Below are 21685 nucleotides of genomic sequence, written 5' to 3' on the forward strand. Positions count from 1 at the left end.
TATTTTTTAATGTTTCACATTATTTTGGTTTTATTAGTTTTAGTGTTTGTTTTAGTTTTTTTTTTTTTTTTTTAATTTTTAATATGTGGAGTATTTTTGAGTACGACATGAAGAAAAATTTGCAATTTGGTGACAGGGAGTACACTTGTCAATAGACCAGATAAAAGCAGGTCTAAGTTGTGGTGCAGGTGGTATAACGTGATTTTTGTTGGGTTTAATTGAGACACAGGCAGTCAGATTCTGAGATCTGCCAATGTGTGTCCATCCATCCATCCATTTTCTCATCTGCTTATCCTCACAAGGGTCACGGGTTTTGAAATAGTCATGGAACTCCAAAGTCGAGACACCACTGTACTAAACAAATCACATGAAACGTGCTCAAGTTCTCCTTGGCAACATTATCCCGACTGCAAACAAGCTGACCTCACTACCCCCTAGCGTGTGTCCTAATGTCCCCCCCCGCCTCTTGGGCTTGACAACGATCTTATTCCCGAGGAATATCACCACCATAAATCACCTCCTTTTTTTTTTCCACCCCAAATCATCTCATAAACTTTTTCTTCTCCATGCTCATCAACATTTCTTTGTTTAACATTTATGTTTATTGATAAATGAAGATGGCCTTAAATAATGCAAAGCAAAACATTAGCCGCGAGCGAAGGGATATTAATAATTGATGGGCAACAACGGGGAAGGGGAGAAGTTGTGAGGGGGTGGGTGTGTGGGGGGGGGATGCACTCTGGGAATAGATAATATTAGCTTAATGCAAGCCGGTGTGAACGGTCCAAGTGTAATGGGCCTGCTGCCTTTAACGGATGATAGTTATTGTGGCCCGAAAGTTAGGGAGAAAAAAAAACAGAGGATAGTGGTGGTGGTGGTGGGGTGGGGAGGTTAGGAGGGGTCATAGATTTTGCTCATAGAAGCTGACAGTGCAAATAGTGTTTTTAATAGCAGCAGCTTGACACATTCTGCAGAGAGGCCCTATAATGGTCAGCTCTGTGCTTAGCGTAAAGGGAGAAAAATGGCCCGTCGCTATTAAAATGAAACGGGAGAAGGTCCATGCTCTTACTTTGCTGTTTTCTTTCCCTCGCCCCCACCCCTCCATCACTCATTTTGATCCCCTCCTGTCCATTTCCTGTCTGCAGTCTCACGTGACTTTGCCCTCGCGTACGCACGCACGCACACACACCACAACACATGAACGCACTGATTGTGCTGGCTCATATAGGAACCCTGATCTATAACCCCAAGTTCAAGGGGGTGCAATGGGGGCTCATTTTACACAGTGACCGAGGACACGGAGGATATGAGCAGGTCACTTATTATGACATCGTCCCTGCCGCAACCAATGGGGGAAATTTAGTAGGCGAGCGTACAAAAACTGAAGGTCCTTCTGGCTTAGATTCACGACAGGCTGTTTACGGTCACGCTCGAGGGGGGAAAAAGCCTTAGAGAACAAAATAAAGGCCGACATCCATCCATCCATCCCTTTTCTAATCCGCTTTATTCTTTATCAGGTTCGCGGGTGTGATGGAGCCTCTCGCAGCTGTCTTCGGGCAGTAGGCGGGGGACACCCTGAACTGGCTGCCAGCCAATCGCAGGGCTCACAGAGTCAACCAACCATTCGTGCTCACACTCATACCTAGGGACAATTTGGAGCGCTCAATCAGCCTGCCATGCATGGTTTCGGAACACGGGAGGAAACTGGAGTACCCGGAGAAAACCCACGCAGGCAGGGGGAGAACAAGCAAAATCCACACGGGAAGACCGGACCCTGCACCTCTGCACTGCGAGGCCGACGTGCTAACCAGTCGACCATCGTGCCACCCAATAAAGAACTCAAACAAGGAACATAACTACGTGAATTAAATAAAATTGGAAAAAATAACAGTAAAAAAATATGAGAAAGAAATTAATAAAAAATTACATATATATGTATATATATATATGTATATATATATATATATATATATATATTTCACATAAACATATTTTCATATTTTCTTATATATATATATATAATTTTGTAATTTTTAATTAATATATATGTATTAATATATATGTAAGAAAGAAATTAATAAAAAAATTACATATATATAATTTTTAATTAATTTTTTCTCATTTTTTAACTGTTATTTTTTCCAATTTTATTTAATTGGAAAAAATATTTAATTTTTATATTTAATATATAATAAATATTTAATATTTATTTAATACATACATATATATATATATATATATATATATATATATATATATATATATATATATATATATATATATATATATATATATATATATATATGAGCCCTGCATGTCCATTAAACTTTGGTACTGCTCCAATGTATTTCCATTGATGTTGCAACTCTTACATTGGACCTAATTAGACTGCACTGTATTGTTGTTAGTGTAGTAGGCCACAATGTAAAAGCAGTTAGAGCTGATCATTCATTCATTCATTGGCATTTATTATTAAAGTCGAAGATGTGCATTTTCTACTTAGTACCTTTCTTTTTTTTTTGTGGTCTTTTTCGTTGGTGTGCAGTCCTACTGAATTACGGTGAGAAAAGGCTGCTGCAGGACAATCCAATAATCTTGCAGTTACATTAAATATGAATTAAGAGGAGATTATTGCTCCTTTGGACAACAACAGAGTAAGCATGCGCAACGCAGTCTGATTACCGAGGTGCCATTAGGCGCAAGTTGATGGGCGCTCGGTGCCTTTAGGTCAGTGGATGGAGACAAAAAAAAAAAAAAAACTAAATGTACTCCCCAAGGGATCGTCTGATTGTTATGCCAGGCTTGTAAAAAAAAAAAAAAAAAGATACAGGAGGAATGGGAATGGGGGGGGGGTGTGTAATGGGTATCAAAGGCTGAGGAGGACCCCCTTCCTTCAATATTGCCATCACAGCAGCATATTAGCATCTAAACAAAGGAGGCAGAATCCCCCACAGCGCCGCCTCTGCGTTTCAAGTGGTCACTCGCAGCATTTTATTTAGTCCTCAATCTGCCACCTTTTTTGCTGACTAGAACAATCATTAAAAAAAAAACACGAGAACAATCCTCCTGTGTCTTCACAAAAGTTGCTGCTTCTCCTCTTTTTTCGCCCTCTTTTCACACTCTCTTCTCTCTTTTTTGTTTTTGCTCCCCCCCACCCGTTTTGCTTCATCACAGCAGCTATATGACAGCTGTCATCGCTCCTCGGCGGGCCTCAGATCTGCATTTCAAGGTTCGAGGGTTCACCGGTTCGCCGCGTTCCGCTCGGGCACGCGAGGCGTCTCTCAGAAGGTCCTGCTCGTAAACAATCGTCTTGCGCACACACGCGCCGCCCGCTATGCTAGCAATACGTGACAGTTCGGCGGGTGTTCGTGTCACTCGAGGATTTTTGTTCGCCGTTTATAGACACTCGAGTTTATTCGAAACAATGTTAAATATAGCCGTGACATTTGTGTTACCTGCGGTGCAAATGCACACCTGGTTTCAAAATAGTCACGGCTACATACACAAAACAACAAAAGTGGTGTGTTATGTAAGAGAAAAAGTTTTTTTTTTCCTCACGAAAACAATCTTAAGAGAGTGTTCTAAAGAAAAAAGTCATCATGTTCGGGACAAGACGAAGAGCAAAAACTCCTGAATAATTTATTGATTGTAATTGCCTATAAATGCCACAAGATGGCAGCAGAGCATTTTTTTCTTTTTTAAGAAGCCAATAAAAATCGTACATTTTATATCTTAATGATGTACCGTAATAAAATTACAATAACAGTCATAATATCCATCGATCCATTTTCTGTACTACTTATTTAAGACAAATAAGTATGCTACATATGTACATAGTGGAAGAGTTTTGGGGGGGAAAAAAATTCTGAGAAAGGAGTCATAATCCTACAATAATCATTGCTGTGTATCAAACAGATGCAAACGTGTTTTTTTTTTTGTGTGAAAAAGTTCAATGGGAAGAAAAAATGGCACTGTTACGAGGAACAAATTGTTTATCTAGGAGAAATATGTTGGAATCTTCAGTTGAAATCTATTCGAGGACGAGAGAATTGATGTGCAAATAAATCGCTTCAAACTTTCAAGGTTGACCTCTGACATTATCAGTTGCAGTTTCGTGTCTTTTTTTTATCTCCCCTCTTTGGAAGAAAATTCCAAGGTCACTAAAGGACCATTCGGATGTGACGCTTCTTTTTATGATTATTATTATTTTTGGGACGCGGTGACGGACTTGTTTGTTATTGACCTCCACCGTTACTGTCAGGACGGACGGAGAATGCCCTTTAGAAGACAGCCGGTTTGACAGATCAGCTGTTCTCCGGGCCCCACCGCTTGCTGAACGGACAACGAGCTAGGACGCGGCTTGCTTATTTGGCGCAGCTACCTTTTGACAGTAAGCCCAGGTTAAAGATCGATAAAAATGTGTCAGGAGATAACTCCCGTTCCCTCCTGTTAACTGATCAACGCGACGGGCCATCGACAAGATGGGCGTGGAAACGAGGACGCTGACAGCTGGCCTCATGAGTTGAAGTATTGACACTTTAAGTTCATGTCATATGATTTTTGAAGTGTCAAGATATGATCGATCTGAAGATTATTGTTATTTATTTATTTATTTTTTGCTTTGACTAACGCAAACTTGAAATGTTTTTTTCCAAGCGATTTAAAGCCACTCTCAGTTGTGATTTACCGTTTTCTTTTTGGGAAAAACGTGTGTTCCGAAAATATGTTTTTAAATGTACTTTCATGAGTCTTTTTCTTTTTTTTTTTTTTTGTCAGAAAAAAAGTGCATATTTTTTCTTCTCAAAGATATAAAGGAAATCTTGCGAGAAAAAAAATCTTAATGGAACAAGAATAAAGCCTTTTTGAAATTCATAAGCTCAGAAAATGTGTTCTTTTAACAAAAAAGCCAGATTTTTTTTCAGCATAAAAAGTTATCAACTCTACAAATGATTTTTGGGGAAAAAAAGAAGAAATAAAAGGTAATCCTTGAAATTAAAAGTCAGTACTGCAGGAAGAAAGGTCATTTTGTGAGCAAAAAGTCAAAATTGAAAAGGAATAAATGTGGGGATTTTTTTGGGATAGAAAAAAAAAATCTTTCTTTGGAGAAAATAAGAAAATAAGAAAACCTTTATTAGTCTCACAATGGAGAAATTCCAAATTTAAAAAAAAAGCAACATCACCGGACTGGCGCATGACCCGTGGGCATCGCGAGCTTGTGCATATGTAACTGGACTAATTTACACCACGCTCTGAGCGAGCTTCGCTTTGAAGCTTTTGAAGCCTCTCGCTCCTCATCTGATCCGCGGCCACAACTTGAGCTGGTGCGAATGGCCGCGGGCCACAACTCAAGACGGATAATAGAGCAAAGGTACAAAGCGAACACACGTCTCTAAACATGCGTGAGCGCCAAGTACAAGGTCGTTATGGAAGGCCCAGGTCCCAGCGCCCCGTCTGATGGGCGACGTGCTATTGTGCTCGTGCTTGGCCTTAAGCCGTAGCTCCTTTGTTAGCGCCCCTCAATGCATAACGCTTACTTGTCTGGACCTGGAAAAAAGAGGACGGGGTCATCGCGGGTCAAAAGGCGTGATGAAGTCATTTTCAGACAGGCTTATCATTTTATCAGACGTTTGGATTTTGAAACATTTGAAAACAAACCCTCAAAGCTTATCTATGGAATTGGCAACGAAGAAAAGTACGGACATTTTTTGTTTTTGTTTTGTGGCTACAATTGAAATTATATTAAGTAGCTTCAGTTAGCTATATTTTTTAAAGCACTCTAATTTTTATGTAATTTCATCACGACAATATTGTTTGAGTTTAAGGTTTGTCATTTCGTTAGTTTATGTGAAATATAATAACCTTGTTTTGAAAAATAAAATTGCTTGTTTTCTCAAAGCGAGTCGCGTGTATTTCTGGACTTCTTGACGCACAACCTGCCAAGTCATCTTTGGTTCAAATATAAGAAGGAGAATTAGGGTAAAAATAAAAATGAATTAATAAACATTTTTTTGTGAAAGATGTCATAATTCTACTAGAATGAATTAGAATGTTAAAAACAATAGAAAAAAAGGGGGTGGGGTGGGGGGAATGCAATGAGGGAAAAATATATCAATGCCGGCAGAGCCTGATTTTCATACCAGCGCGAGACTCACCGCGTGTGTTTGAAAGTGGCCAGAGTAGTCTTCAAAAAGCTCGAATCTAAATTGAGAACAGAAAAATATGTGCATTGTCGAGAAAAAAACAAACAAACTGCAATGCCAGAATATTATTATTTTTTCTCTTTATAGGATAGCCCGAATGCTTTAAGACACCGTCCACATTTTTGTACAAAACTGATATTGAAATGGGAAAAAAAAAATATTAAAAGAAATTCAAATTTTCAATCTTGACACTACGGTGAGTTTATCCTTTCATTCATTCTCTTATCGCAGTTGCTCCGCTTCAAAAACGACAATGTGCCGAATCATCCGCCTCGCTCGCAGCACTAACGGTGTCTGCCTCCACCACTTCCACAGTGTCTTGTCACAGCCCGTCTTCTGAACTTCCAATTCCTCTGCCAACCTAGCCTGTTTCTTTTTCCATCAGAGAGTCAACCGCAGAGCGCTTATAACCATTTCAACACGTTCAATGTTTCACTTTCATGTAAAAAGAATGGTGGACTCTTTAAGAAAACTTTGCAGGCGGTTAGAAGTTAAATGAAAGCAAGCATAGAGAGAAAGTAAGGCTTTTAAAAGCACGCTGGTTTATCTAATTGCCATCAAGTGCTCGGACAGTTGTCATATCAAAACAGTACTGGCTGCTATTGTGTGCCGACAAACAGGCAGGCCCTTGAAAAGAAGCACTTTGAGGCTGCAGCTCCAGCAATTACTGGCTTTTATACGGCGGTACCACAGAGATGGAAAAATAACGCAACCGAAGGATTGATCGCAAGCGTCCTTTGCCAATATGACCTCATTCTTTTGAAATAGTTCTACAGTGACACCCAGACTTACTTTATATTATACTTCTTATATTGTTTTAGGAGTGAATTTTCTTATCGTTAAAGTGAATCAGATGTCACCATGTTTGGGGTATCGTATTTCCCGCACTTATAAGGTGAACCTACAAGTATTACATTTTTTCAAAAGCTGACCCTGTGCCTTGTAATCCGATGCGATTTACATATGGATCAATATTCTGACTTTTTGGAAGTAGTATTTTAAATGCTCTATAAAGTGTTTGTTATAGCTGCAGCGGTTGTGAAGATTCTATATAAATAGAGCTGAATTGTATTGTATTTCCTTGAACATAGCTCCATCTGGTGGATGCATAAATCAAATGCAGCCACTATTTTCGCTTCTATTCTGCGCCTTATCATGTAGCGCACCCTGGACACGAAAGCAGTGTTAAAATAGGCCATTCATTGGAGGTGCGCCTTATACTCCAAAGTGCCTTATAGTGCGTTTATCTTGAGGTGCTAGCAAAAAAAAATAATAATAATAATAAGTAGGGGTCATTTATAAGTTACGGCTATTTAAATTGGGAGTATGCGGTTTTAAATATGCTAGCGAGATTTGGATGGAGACTCACTTCACACTTCATTCATCCACTCCGACTAAAGCCCCGCCCCTAACGAACAAGCGGGTTGTAAACAGGTCGACATATCGTCCGTGTAATTGACGATCATTATTTGTTGAGGAAGTAAAAAAACAAAACAAAAATCATGAAAAAAATGGGGATGCATAGCCAATACACGTTTTATGCAAAAAATGGGACTCCCCCCTGCTCAAATAAATAAATAAATAAATAAATAAATATTGATTAAAATTATATTTTAAAAAATAATATCAGTTTGGGCCTGCTCTTTTATTTATTTATTATTATTATTTTATTGCAAGTTTTCTCATTTTTGTATTTGTGTGTTTGGCTGTTGCCATTTCTCAATTGGAGCTCTTTTCGGTTTTTATATCCTTGTTTTGAAACATCATCAGTTAAGGGCCAAATCCTTTTCCACTTGAAAGTACACATAGACCAAAAAGACACGGATTACTCTGATGCTGTGCCTATCTGCTACCTTAAGCCAAGGACGCATCGGTTATTTACTTGCCGAGTTCACAAGACCAAAAAGGAAAGACATTGGATTTCAGAGGAAGTTACGTGACAACGAAAACTGGTGCAGATGACCCAAAGTTTTATGCCAGTTTCCCTATGTTGGCTGTAAAACAGCGAGAAAGGTTTTTCTTGCGAAACAGCCCAGAATTCCATTGCAGGAGCACACAACTCCCAGTTTTGCGAACATGCTGCATTAGAAGGAAGACACAGGGGACATCCTCACATGTCCAGATGTGCTTATCAGTTGTCACTGGTTGCACCAGGGTCAAAGTTGGAAGGAAGGAAGAGGCAATTTTGTTTTTCGGCAACACGGCCCCAAACTGCTGATGGATGCACTTCCTACGCAATCCAAGTGGGAACCGCCAGCTAATAACGCCACAAAACCAAATCTCAACGTTGACATTCATCGCCCGTGTTTGAAAGCCACAAGTCATAACTGTCAAGTTAGGGGAGCGACTAATCTTTCACTGGTTTCTGTGGCTTTCGCAGCATTAAAACTTGATGCATCTCCTCGACGGAGAACAACTGTCTGTGGACCTGTTAATGTGCAAGTTAAATGCTTCGGCCGGCTTGGATTGACCATAATGGATTCGACTCCAGCGACAGACATCCAACACTGGAAAAATTGATTTGATCTCGGGAGGACAGACGATGGGATATCATTTTTTACAATTGAGACGTCAATGGAGCACGGACCGCAATAAAGAGGAGACGGTGAAAGTCAATCCCGCTTCAACCCACACCGGAAAAATGAAATGCGTCAATCTGCTTCCACACACTTGGCTATATTTATTTACATTGACGGAATATGACAGAATATGAACAAAAATAGGTGGCACTCTTTCAGTGCCACCTAAGTTTTTTTAGACTCTTCTTGACCCTATTAATGGCATTTCCAGTTCTGGGCCTGGAGGGCCACTGACCTGCCTGTTTTCCATCTCTCTGGGCTGCAACACGCCTGATTCAGATGATCAGCTCATCAGCCAGCTCTGAAGCAACATTAGAACATTCCTGATGATTTGAATCAGATTTGAAACAGGCGGGACAGCGGCTCTTGAAGACTGACTTTGGACAACCCTGCCTTATTACAATGGTACCTCTACTTACAAAATGTATTGGTTCTGGAAGAAATTTCTTAACTCGAACATTTTGTAAGTAGAGACGTGTTTTCCATGTAAATTCCCTAATCTGTTCCAAGGCCCCCCATAATTGAGACATAAATTTAGAAAACATTTACGTCTGAATCAAAAAATGAATCAAAATATGTAACAAATACATATTACAATTCGATTAGTTAGATTACGCCCCATGGCTCGGGGGCGAATGACGAGGAGGAGATCTACACACATGGACACAAACGGTAGAGGTCCCTATTAGCCAATGGGATGACAGGATGATGTTCAGTAGTAGCCATTGGCAGGGCAGCTGTAACTATGTTGCATTCAGGAAACTCTGAGTTGCGAGTACAAACATACTGTATGTTTAACTATCGTATCGTGACATTTCTTTCGTACCAAGATGCAATATTTTCCTGTTGAGTCGTTTCGTAACTTGAAAATTTTGCATGAAGAGACCTTCGTAAGTAGAGGTAGCACTGAAGAAAACAAGAAAAAATACATCAAGACATACCAAGCATGATACCTGCATCATGCAGGTATCATGCAGGTATTATGATACCTGCATTCTTTTAATTTTTTTTTTAAAAAGTAAAAAAGTCCTTGGCATCGAACAAGTTAAAATAAAGACGCAAAATATCATCAACGACATGAAACCGATTTATACTGATTATACTTGGTGGCCAACTATCATGAAAGATGATTCAGTATGTATCTTGATCCATGAGGTGCAACATGATTCAAGGACGGTTCGTGTCTGTTTTAAAAATCACTCAGCGGGCCGACAGAGTTGTGTCGCTCATAAAGTGAGCAACGAATAACTTGATGAGATTACATGCAATACTTTTTTTTTTGTCTCCCCATCTGTGTCCGTGGACCTCTGCCATGAATTCAAACCACCTGAAAGCAACTGGAGTGCATTTCATTTCGCCTTGATTCATGAGTTGTAATATAAGCCCTCTCTCGGCGCCCGGTGTGGCACGGGACGGCCAGATTGGACTCAGCGTGTAGATATCAGATAATATAGTGTCGATGTAATGCAAGCGTAAACAAAAAGCTGTCAAGGTGGGCGCGACGTGCTCGTGAAAAGCCTCCCATAGTCGTCATTGTCCTTCCACAAAAGTGTTTCGCGCAAGCCTGTCGCTCGGCAAGTTATGAACAGGTGACTGAATTACACACCGGCGTTGTTTGATGGCCGGTGAACAAAAGACTGTCGGAGTTGTTATGATGGGAGGAACTATTGTGCAGTGGCAGATAAAAAGTGTCGTCCAAGTCGCAATTTCTATTCACTTTAATGGTATAGACACGGTTTCTTATTTTGAAACCGGTGAACTGCTTCTCCTGGCAAGGTGCATTGGACTACACTCCACAATTGTTGGTCTATGCACCACCTTTGCATTACGTTTTGTGGTAACTGGTTTTGCGTCATCCTACTTATGACGGTATCTGTGACGAGGGGAAGACCGAGCAGATACAAGGCACACTACGGTCGACCAAGAATGCCAGTACTTTCCTTTCCAACCCGTCACATCTGATAGGGTGGAAGGTTTGGATCCACTTTCTAGCGCTACTGGATGACAAATTGTGTCCAAAACCTGGCCTGGAGTTCCAGGGCTTTCAAACCGCAAATCAGCTTTATTTGGCTGTCAACTAAATTGTAATGCTGCAATATGGATTTGTCAGCGTTACAACGAAAAGCCCTGACTTTATTTTGAACAAAAACGAGGAAGAGACTTTGAGCAGTAGAAAAAAGGGAATGGGTTCATCCGATTATAAAGGCAAACAAGGATTTCAGGTGTACCTCAAGCTTCTTCAAGTTTCTCCGTGTTTTGTCATCACGGTGGCGCTACAACCACAATCCACGCCACAATGGAGGCGTTGAAGGTGCACAGCGCTTGGTCACTCTGCGATTAAATGAATAAGTGAGTAAGTTGGTTGTTAGCTAGCTGGCAAGTGATGTAATAAGTCAGCTGGTGAGTAGTTTGAAGTGAATCAGTGTCAGTTACTTTTGTAATTCTTCAGACGGTGAGCTCGTTTTGTTAGTTAGCTCAGAAGTTGGTGACTACGTCAGTTTAGGGAATGAGTGAGAATTTAGTGAGGGAATAAGTGCTAGCAGCTAGTGAGTGGGTCATCAGTGAATGAGTTTCATTTTCTGCGGTCGGAGTTTAATGGGGGCAGTGACCCACCAAATCAGGAAATAGAGCCATTAAAAAGAAAAAAAAAATCTGCCGCTGGCATGGAAAACAGAGTTCAGACGATACAGTCCTGGAAATATTCTAATGGGAATAATGACGACATCAAAGTCTTCCACAAGGTCAGATTAACATGCGTAAAGCACTTTGCTGAGGCCAGCTTTACACCTTTGCGTCCTTATACCACAGTGATAGATGGCTTTTCATTTTTAGCGCAGCCTGTTCGACCGCCGAATTGGCACTGACTACGGCCACAACTGCTAAGTCTGGCTTTTTTTTTCACCTGCTAGTCACTTGTGTGCTTACCTTGATCCTCCTCATAATCATGCTTCAATATCACAAAACAAAGTGAGGATAATCATTTTATATATTCATCCAATTGTGAATCTGTAATGAGGGCTTAAAAAAACTCACTCACAAGTAACTTGCTAGCTAGCTTGTTCACTAACCAGAGTCATGAATGAGGATAATCATTTTATATATTCATCCAATTATGAATCTGTAATGAGGGCTTAAAAATCTCACTCACAAGTAACTTGCTAGCTAGCTTGTTCACTAACCAGAGTCATGAATGAGGATAATCATTTTATATATTCATCCAATTATGAATCTGTAATGAGGGCTTAAAAAACTCACAAGTAACTTGCTAGCTAGCTTGTTCACTTACTGGCTAATAAAGTAATTTTGAATAATTAATTCAAATATCACGTATAAAATTACTCACTGACTAAGTGAGATGAAATTCAATAAAATATAAATGTAAAAATCAATATGCGTCATTACACCAATAGGCACAATAAAATATTAACTGGTATGGAAACCGACCTGAGCAGATTTGCTTCCCTGCATGAGCAAAGGCTTTGCCGGTAATAAACACCTAGTGCGGGTCAACTAGCTGGGGAAATATCAGATTTATGACCCGTTGTTGCTGTTTTCAGTGTCGTGCTGTGTGCTATTTGCCAAGACAAACTTTGCTTTTGTTGTCAGAAGGTGAAAAAAAGTGTTTTTACATGCGGTTGTGACGGGGCTACAAAGTATGTGTCCGAAAACGGGAAACTGATGATATCATTGATAGCAGATCAGCCCTGCTATCATAAGCTATTGTCAGAAGGGTTCCCAGTGGAAGCCGCAAAGGGGATTTCACAAACAATTTCTCCCAAATTGAGGGAAAATTGGCTGCAGAGAAAAAATGCAGAATGAGGTTGAGATGATCCAACAGGGTTTTATTCACTCAAGCTCTCATGCTTGTTCAACAGGCTTCTCCACTTTCAAAATAACCCACAACCCCAATGTCCCCCCTCCCCGACTGCTCTCCCTTTCATTCGCCGTTTCAAATGTATTAATGGGCCGGAACCTTCCCGGATGATCTTGGCCCTCTACCTAATGAAAACGCTCTGCGGTTGGATCCCAGCGCAGTAATCAGGGCCCCTGGCCTCCGGAGCGATCGGGCCAGGCAACATGCCGATCAGGAAGAGTCCCAAGTGACGCCACGCTGAGTCCTTTAGTCACCCCGTGTTGCCCTGTACCCTTTCTTGCCTCAACAAAGCCTTGAGTGGGGAGGAACAAGGAGAAAATCCTGAAACTTGTCGACTAGGAGTCAACAAAGAGTTTCAGAGACTGTGTTATTGATGTGTTTAGGTGTGTCTTTAAGGTGAGTGGCCTCGTGAGTGACGTCTGGAGCTCTGATTCCAGCTCAGGTTGGCCATTTTACTACACAAAATGCTCTGAAATTGCTGGCGAACGAGGGGTTATCTTTTCTGAAAATGGCTGGCATAGCAACCACATTCCCCATGTTCTGTAACTGGTTTGACAGACTTCCAAACGTGCAAAGCTCACTTTTCAAGTACTTAGACAACCGTTGTTTTAGGTATGCCAAACTGATACGAAATGGTTAAACTAGTGCTGGTCCCACGGGTTTAGGATTCTGTTGTTTCTGAGGAAGTGTGGCTAGAAATGATGAAAATAAACAGACATGCTAACATTAGCCACTTAGCTCTGGACACAGCAGTATGTAACACAGTTTACACTTATCTCTCAGAATGAAAAGACAGACAATACGCTGTAGTATCCGCTTATACAATGACAAGTTCCAGCTGATCAAAAAATAAAACGTTGGTGTCGCTAAAGCTAACATCCAACAAGAGTTTCTCCCTACCACCAGACTGGCTCCAGCTAACTCGGATGCAATCCCCTTTTGTTGCTCTAGTACAAGAAAGCAAGTCGCGACCCTGTAGGCGTGTTACATGAATTGGACTTCGGGTTCTACAAATTGCAACTGCACCTTGAAGGTGTCTGAATGAGAATGAACAATTGAAAAAGCAACATCATCGATGAGTTGACATTGACTTGACTATCATCATCTCAGCGCCGCCCTCGACTATGGAAAAAAAAAATTACAATCCGCAAGTCGCTGGTCGAGTGGCTTCGTCCTCATAGCAATGTTTGCTCTATAAATACTGTTGAATTGACTTGTTGAAGATAAAGGGATAGAAATGGTAACCACTTCAAACCAAAGCGAGCAGAGCTGAAAAATATAACAGCTAGATATGTGGTACTCTACAATTTATTTTACGAATAGAAATATCACCGTATAGGGTGTATAACTTGATATAACCAACATTTCTGAAATATATTTCACATGATTGCATCCCTTTTAGATGCGTTTACAACACGCCTTCCGTTGCGTGTCTCAGCAGCATCGTCACGTCCGACGTGTTAGCCACATATGATAAAAACACTGAAATGAAAGACATCTACTTCCAAAGGAGGCGTCACAATGAAAGCCTTGATGGAGAGAGGAGAGGAAAAAAAAACAGTAGCAGAAACACACTTGGGTCTTCTGTGTGTTTAGCCTGTCGTTAGCCAGCAAGATTTTGTTTTGTCTTCTCTGACAGCTCCCCCCTTTCGGCACTCTTCGTCAAACCCTCCAAGCTCCGATCCTTGTCCAAGCTCCGATCCTTGAGGTGAAGCCTGGCCAGATGTGGCGACCCGGGGGTTCTTTGTAGCAGCATGTGTGAGACACGTTACTTGCATCATCTGTTTTAACTTGTCCGACTGTGCCGACAGTCCCGCCGAGTGTCCTTTTCCTTCTAGTTGGATATATTTTGCGCTTTGCCAACATTGTCAGTGCAACACAGAATTTACCTTCTTGCGATGTTGTCCATCACGACAAGCAGACATATTCAAAGGCCTGAGGTGCTAACTAGCACTAGCATACATGGATGGATCAGTCACCAATTTGCAGGATGATAATTTTCCAGATGGAGAGCAGAGTTCTAATTCTCTTCCCATATTCCTGCATTCCATGGAAGGGCAAAAATGTCACATTCGGATAAAGTGCGATGGAAGGGCTCAAGAATGTATTCTCTGCAAATCGATGCCTCCCAACTTCTACAAGATGATTCCACGCAAAATGGTGTCGCCCACAGAAATAGCGTATTTTCCGCACTATAAGGCGCTTCGGAGTATAAGGCGCACCTTCAACGAATGGCCTATTTTAAAACTGCTTTCAAATATAGGGTGCACGCATTGTAAGGCGCATAAAATAGAAGCTACAAGAGTGGCTGTGGTTGCGTTATGCATCCCACTCGATGAAGCTACGCTAAAGGGAATAGAGTATAATACAGCTTTATTTATATGGCACTTTCACAAACACTGCAGCTGTAACAAAGCGCTTGACATTTAAAATACTGTGTCCAAGAAATCAGAATATTGATCCATAGACCTGCATTATAAGGTGCACGGTCGGATTTTGACTGAGTACATTACAGGTATCGAGGTCAAACGTGTCAAACTCAAGGCACGGGGGCCAGAGCTGGCCCCCTATGTCATTTTGTGTGGCCCGCGAAAGGAAATCATGTGTATCAACTTTCATGACCCTTGCAAAAACAATAAACTGTTTTCACTTGGACACTTTTCAGACAATACTAAATGAATCTTCATCTGCAATGCTAGAATGGAGGGATGATGCTACTCAAAGCGAAGGGCATAAAAGTATTGGACAATTTTCTAAAATCATGAAAAATGCTCCTTTTAGTTCACTTTATGTGGGACACAATTTATGTGCAAGCACTCCTTGGGGGTAATTTATTTGTGGGAAAAAAAAAGAAAACAAAGCAAGTGAGCAGCAGGTCCTCCAGTGTGTGTTAGTGAAGCGTATGACAACTCCACTATGGTCTGCATTTGCTTTTCTTGGCAAAGTCCTCTTACTCTCTCTCCTTTTGTGTGACCTTGGGGGAATAAATACCGGCAGGCAATTGTCTGCTGTCTTACAGAGTAAAGTCAAGCAAAATAAAATAAAATAAATATTTGTAAAAAACATCTTCACAAAGCAGTGGAGAAATTATGGAGAAAGGATCATAAAAATAAAATGTGTCAGGTTTGAAGATGGTTTTTGGAGTCATTGCTGAGCTGGGCACAAACTGCTCCATTTAGTGCCAGAAAACAAAGTTAAGATGGTGATTGGTGAAAAGATTTTCCATCTCGACTGCTTTTTTTTCCCCACTGCAGTTTTTCTTCATCACGTGCCACAGACTGAGAGACAAACTTGCCCCCACCGCAAAAAAAAAAAAAAGAGCAGGAAATGAATCTTCAAGTTGTCTTGAACAACATAAAAACAGTCTGGATTTCCATTATTCAGCCAGACCGCTCTTTGCTTGTTTACAGTGGAGCGGGAGAGGGGGGGGTGGGGGGGCACGCCGACACCTGCGCACCGCATGGCCTGACAGTTTGATGGGCCCCTTTTAATGGTGATTCACTGGCCAGATCTATGTGGATAAAAATGGAATTCCGGGAGAGCAATCTAATAAGAAAAATAAAGCGGCGAGTGGTCGGTCGTCGCGGCTGCTCAACAGCCCGGCGCTGGTGGGCAATCAAATCCAAACTTTGATCTCGGATTGAGGGGGCGGGGGGAGGAGGAGGGGGTTATTGCACGCCATCAGCTCAGTCCGGTATGCTCTTTCTCAAAAGGAGAGTCGCCGATGGTCAAGTGGATGGTGCTTGAGTTTTACCTTTGAAAGCACGTGCGTTAACCTTGATGCTATGTAAACAGAAATTCGAGCTCAGCGTCCGTGGCAAACAATCTCGGGGGGGAAAAAAAGGATGTGGCTGGTATGAAACTATATTTGCATTGCAGGAATTGTGGTGAAAATAATTATACACCTTCTCAATTTGTTCCATAGACCTGTATAAGGCGCATCGCATTATAAGGTGCACGGTCGGATTTTGAGAAAATTGAACACTATTAGATTTTGACTGAGTACATTACAGGTATCGAGATCAAATGTGTCAAACTCAAGGCACGGGGGCCAGATCTTAATTTGGCTTAATTTTTTACATTTCCATCCATCGCCAACACGTCCGAATCATGTTTGCCCCTCTTTTTTTTCCCCCTCACAATTCAGAATAAAAATGATCAGAGTATGGCTGGTAATTCAATCAATTCTGAAGTGTGCGTACTGGGGAGTCAAGGTCATGAAACGTCTTGTACAAAACGGCAACTTCTCTGCAATTAGCTGCAATGACCTCCAAAGGCATCCCGGCCTGGTGTTCGTATCCTCTGATGGGAGGTGTAATATATCCAGAGGCGGTCCGGTCTTTATGCCACACAACAGCATGTACCCATTAAAGGCATTCGCACGGAATTGGAATACACAGCCACATATAAACACACCTCCACAGGGCTCTAACTTGCAGTCTTGCATTGATCGCACCTCTTGTCATATATCATTAATGAGGGTATTAAATCCATGTTTAGGAAACAGAAGGCTGCCTTAAAGAGGAGACGGCAGAGTAATGCATGAGACCCTCACCCCTCTCAGGAAGGGCCCCTCTCTGGTTCTCAGCGGCCACTTTAACAGAGTGATGTCACGGTGGCTCATATCACCGCTACTGTCCAGGGATGGGACACCGTGACCCATAAAAAGGCCTCAAAAAGGCAAATGATGATGGATAATCATCAGGGAGGGGGTTTTTTTCCTATGGGCCGTGCCAGCTGCATCGAACATATAAGAAACGGTACATCTCATCCATTCTGAACGATTTTAGGAATCCCGTCACACTGTTCACCGGCTGTATTGATCAGTCTAAAGTTTTCCCCCTGTGTACCTCGCCCTCGCGTGATCCTCATATCATGCCCCATCCGCCGTTTGCCGAGATCCTTGTGTGTGATATGGCAAATGGACTCACGATCGATTAAGCAACGAAGGCCCGGCAGATGGGGAGGAAGTCACACTCGAATATCTGGAAGGGCGCGAGGGGTATTGGGGGACAAGGGTGTCCCTTCATTCTCATTGTGCGGCAACCTCTAAAATAGTCATATCAATGTCAGACGGATATTTATGAACAGGAAAAACACATTATTTTTAAAGCCTTTTTGTCAGATTAGACATGATTAAAACGTATTCAGTACCAGCCAATTCTGGACCAAGTCTGAAAAGACGTTTAAAAACGTCTTTGGGAGTGAATGAGTTAATTAAAAAAAAAAAAAGACAATGTCAAGTTTTATTGCAGGAAATCAGCAACTGTCCTCTTACTAATCCCATTCGGGGCGTCTTTTGCGTTGGAGTGGAACTGAGGTGTTCATGTGGTGAGAAGTAAGAGTGTTTAGGGAGGATCAAATAAAATATATATCGATAAAATGGGCCAATCCCGCCTTTACAGGAGAGGATTTCCTGAGGCACGACGATACAGACCTTAAGTGCTGACAAAGATGATGTTGTATTGTTGCAGTAATCCCTTTAAAGACCTTGGGGCAGATGCATACAGTACATTTTATTGAAGGAGGTCTTCTCTTGCGATGTGAATAATCGCAAAACTATCAGACGCAGAGCTCCTCAAAAATGGTCCAAAAAAAAAAAAAAAAAGTCAATATTATCAACCGCTCCGCACCACTGGCTCGGTTTGTTTTGTTCTGCTTGGTTTAGCAAGAACGCTGGAAACCAGGAGCAGTGTCCAAAATATTTGCCGTGCATTGAATACTTTTGCAGGCAATCAAAATCCTTTCAACACTTACTGAGAATTGGCTTCGGGTGAAATAATGCGCTTGGCAGGCTGTTTTTTTTTATTTTTATTTTTTTTGTAATTCTTCTCTCCCGGAAAACATGTCAACGATTCATCACAAGCAAAGGCTCCTGCTGTCAGGTGCTGCTTACTAGAGGCTACGATTAGCATGGATCTGTGTCAAGCACCCTAACCTTTGACGTTTTCTAAAGCACCCGCCAATCATTCTGCACCTAGAAGGATAAATATCGATTTGTAAAGCTCAGCTAGCTAATAGATTGCTTGTATTTAGAAAAAAAAATACTTGGGAAGACAACCTTGAAAAAATAAATCATATAGTCAATCGCAATGTTGTTCCGTTTTATTTTTAACATCGACCGCTAGCTAGAAACTGAGCAGCGTGTTTCAGTTTCAGTCCTGTCGGTCCTGTCGTGCGAACTCCTCCGTCAGACCGGTGCCGCCAGGTTAGTGAAATGTGCAAAGTGAGGAAACACATTTTTGTCAATACATTAACTCTCGGGAAGTATCTTTCATAAATGTCTCCGTAATTGGCCGACCCTTAAGGGAGGAGTTTAGTGAGCTTAACCCGCCGTTCAAGGTAGAACAGTGTTGCTTTTCACCAAGAGATAGGAGTCAAAGGTTATTTGCAAAACGGTTTGCATTAACTTTGCACGCGGTGACTCGAGGCAACGTTTGTCAACATTTCCAACCGTTAATCACAAAACACCGTAAGTAGGACGACGGCAAAGAGGAAACGAAAAATGACACACAACCAATTAAGAGGTGCGTTGTCTGCCTGTGCTGTTGCGTCATGCTCAGAGGAATACAGGAAGTCTGACAGCTCTGCCAGGGGAAGCCGACGGTGACACGGGCCAACATCGCCGAGATGAAAGATGGGCCGAGGCGTGGTGAGAAGCGCGGGTGCACCTCGCAAGGGAGCAAAAAGGATTTCACACCAGTTGTGGCTTATTGTTTGGATGAAAGCGTCCCTGCCTATTACAACCGGTCGACCGGCAGATTGGAGCAGCATCCAGGGTAACTTCCATAAAAAATACACACATTTGTGACATGCACAGTTATTCCATTTCAGGATTGCCACTATCATCAACATTTTCCTTGACCTAACATCCATCCATTCATCCATCCATGTTCCTTTCCGTTTATCCTCACAAGGGTTGCCGGGGGTGCTGGAGCCTATCCCAGCCATCTTCGGGCAGTAGGCTGGGGACACCCTAAACCGGTTGCCAGCTAATCGCAGGGAGATGAACAACCATTAAAAATTCATTCATTCATTCATTCATCTTCCGAGCCGCTTGATCCTCACTAGGGTCGCGGGGGGTGCCGGAGCCTATCCCAGCTGTCTTCGGGAAGTAGGCGGGGGACACCCTGAATCGGTTGCCAGCCAATCGCAGGGCACACAGAAACGAACAACCATTCGCACTCACACTCACACCTAGGGACAATTTAGAGTGTTCAATCAGCCTGCCACGCATGTTTTTGAAATGTGGGAGGAAACCGGAGCACCCGGAGAAAACCCACGCAGGCCCGGGGAGAACATGCAAACTCCACACAGGGAGGCCGGAGCTGGAATCGAACCTGGCACCTCTGCACTGTGAAGCCGACGTGCTAACCACTGGACTACCGGGCCGCCCCCATTAAACATTTACTTGTTTAATTTCACACTTGGCGGGTCGGCACGCCATGCGGAAATCCAACTATTTGCGCAGCGCCTCGTTTTTACCGACTTTTGGAAAAACACAAGCGAAATCAGTATCTTTTGATTAATATTCTACATTTCTTAGCTCTCTATTATAGCGGCATAATTTTATTTATTTATTTATTTTATTCCCGAGCGATGACACTGAATGCTGTTTTTGTCTCGCCATTAGGCTAGTGCGCACAGGCTTGATGCGTGCCATTCTTTGAGGATTACGGTTTTGGCGGATGCGCTGAAGCTGTCAGTCAGCGACACGTCTGGACTCATCGCGTGCTAATCATCAAGAGTTCCTCGCAATCAGTCCTGCGTATACCTGACATGTTAGCATGGCTCACATCCTCATCATCGGTGGCCCTCGTCTCGACGTGCACTTCAGCTGAAGCCTCCCTCCCAATCAAAACAAGATGAAATGGCCGCACCCCCGTTTGGATCACCCGTTTGGGATGAAAACCCCCGGATACCCCCCAGTGGGAAGATTAATGAATATTCCTCGTGCCTTGATGGCATCCAGCATGTAGACTTTGACAAAGGCTGGCATTCTCTTTGACGTCGCCGAGCCGTTGTGGCTCTTGAGGGCGGGTGATACGAGTGTCACGGCGAGGTACACGCACGCCTGCCGGTGTGACGTAAAGGCCAGTGTTTATGGGCATTCATAAATATGCATGTCGCTTTTGTGGTTTCGATGGACTGGGAGGGTGCATCGATGACAGCCAAGTGACAGCGCGAGCGCTTTCAGAGGTCGTTTACCCGTCAGTCCTCGGAGAAAGTCAAGATGAACAAGGCAGAGGACAACCGCAATCAGGTTCCAACCGACGGGATCGTTTTAAAAGGGTTTAAGCTGGGGATCAAAGGGATTTCCAAATCAGTGTTTGAACTTCATAGTGCGACTTTATCAGGTAATTGTGGCTGTGGTCAAAACTGTTGATTCACTGCTAAAGTAAAGGATAAAAATGTGTGATGAGGAAATGCTTACGTAACGGAACTCCGTCGTGAACTAAGGACCCCCTTGTCCTATTTATCCAGGTCAACGTTTTGTGAATTGACTCGTCGCAGACAGCCTCCCCCTATTTATTCAACGTGACTTAAACATTCATTCATTCATTCATCTTCCTAATCGCTTGATCCTCACTAGGGTCGCGGGGGGTGCTGGAGCCTATCCCAGCTGTCTCCGGGCAGTAGGCGGGGGACACCCTGAATCGGTTGCCAGCCAATCGCAGGGCACACAGAGACGAACAACCATTCGCACTCACACTCACACCTAGGGACAATTTAGAGTGTTCAATCAGCCTGCCATGCATATTTTTGGAATGTGGGAGGAAACCGGAGCACCCGGAGAAAACCCACGCAGGCCCGGGGATAACATGCAAACTCCACACAGGGAGGCCGGAGCTGGAATCGAACCCGGTACCTCTGCACTGTGAAGCCGACGTGCTAACCACTGGACTACCGGGCCGCCCTGACTTAAACAATATAGTTGAATAAATCGAAATAAAGATGAAAGCCAACGTACACAGATCGCAGAGCGAATGTCACCATCTCATTGCCTGATAATACGAACATAGGCGATCGGA

The 21685-nt window shown here is 42.5% G+C and overlaps 1 protein-coding gene across 2 annotated transcripts in view; it reads right to left on the reverse strand.

Annotated features, from left to right (window-relative positions):
• dph6 (diphthamine biosynthesis 6) overlaps positions 1-21685 on the reverse strand; it is a 163982-nt gene that overhangs the window by 108865 nt on the left and 33432 nt on the right. The gene's annotated exons all lie outside the window — the stretch shown is intronic.

This window comes from Hippocampus zosterae, chromosome 14 (genome assembly GCF_025434085.1).
Source record: "Hippocampus zosterae strain Florida chromosome 14, ASM2543408v3, whole genome shotgun sequence".
NCBI classification, from domain to species: Eukaryota; Metazoa; Chordata; class Actinopteri; order Syngnathiformes; family Syngnathidae; genus Hippocampus; species Hippocampus zosterae.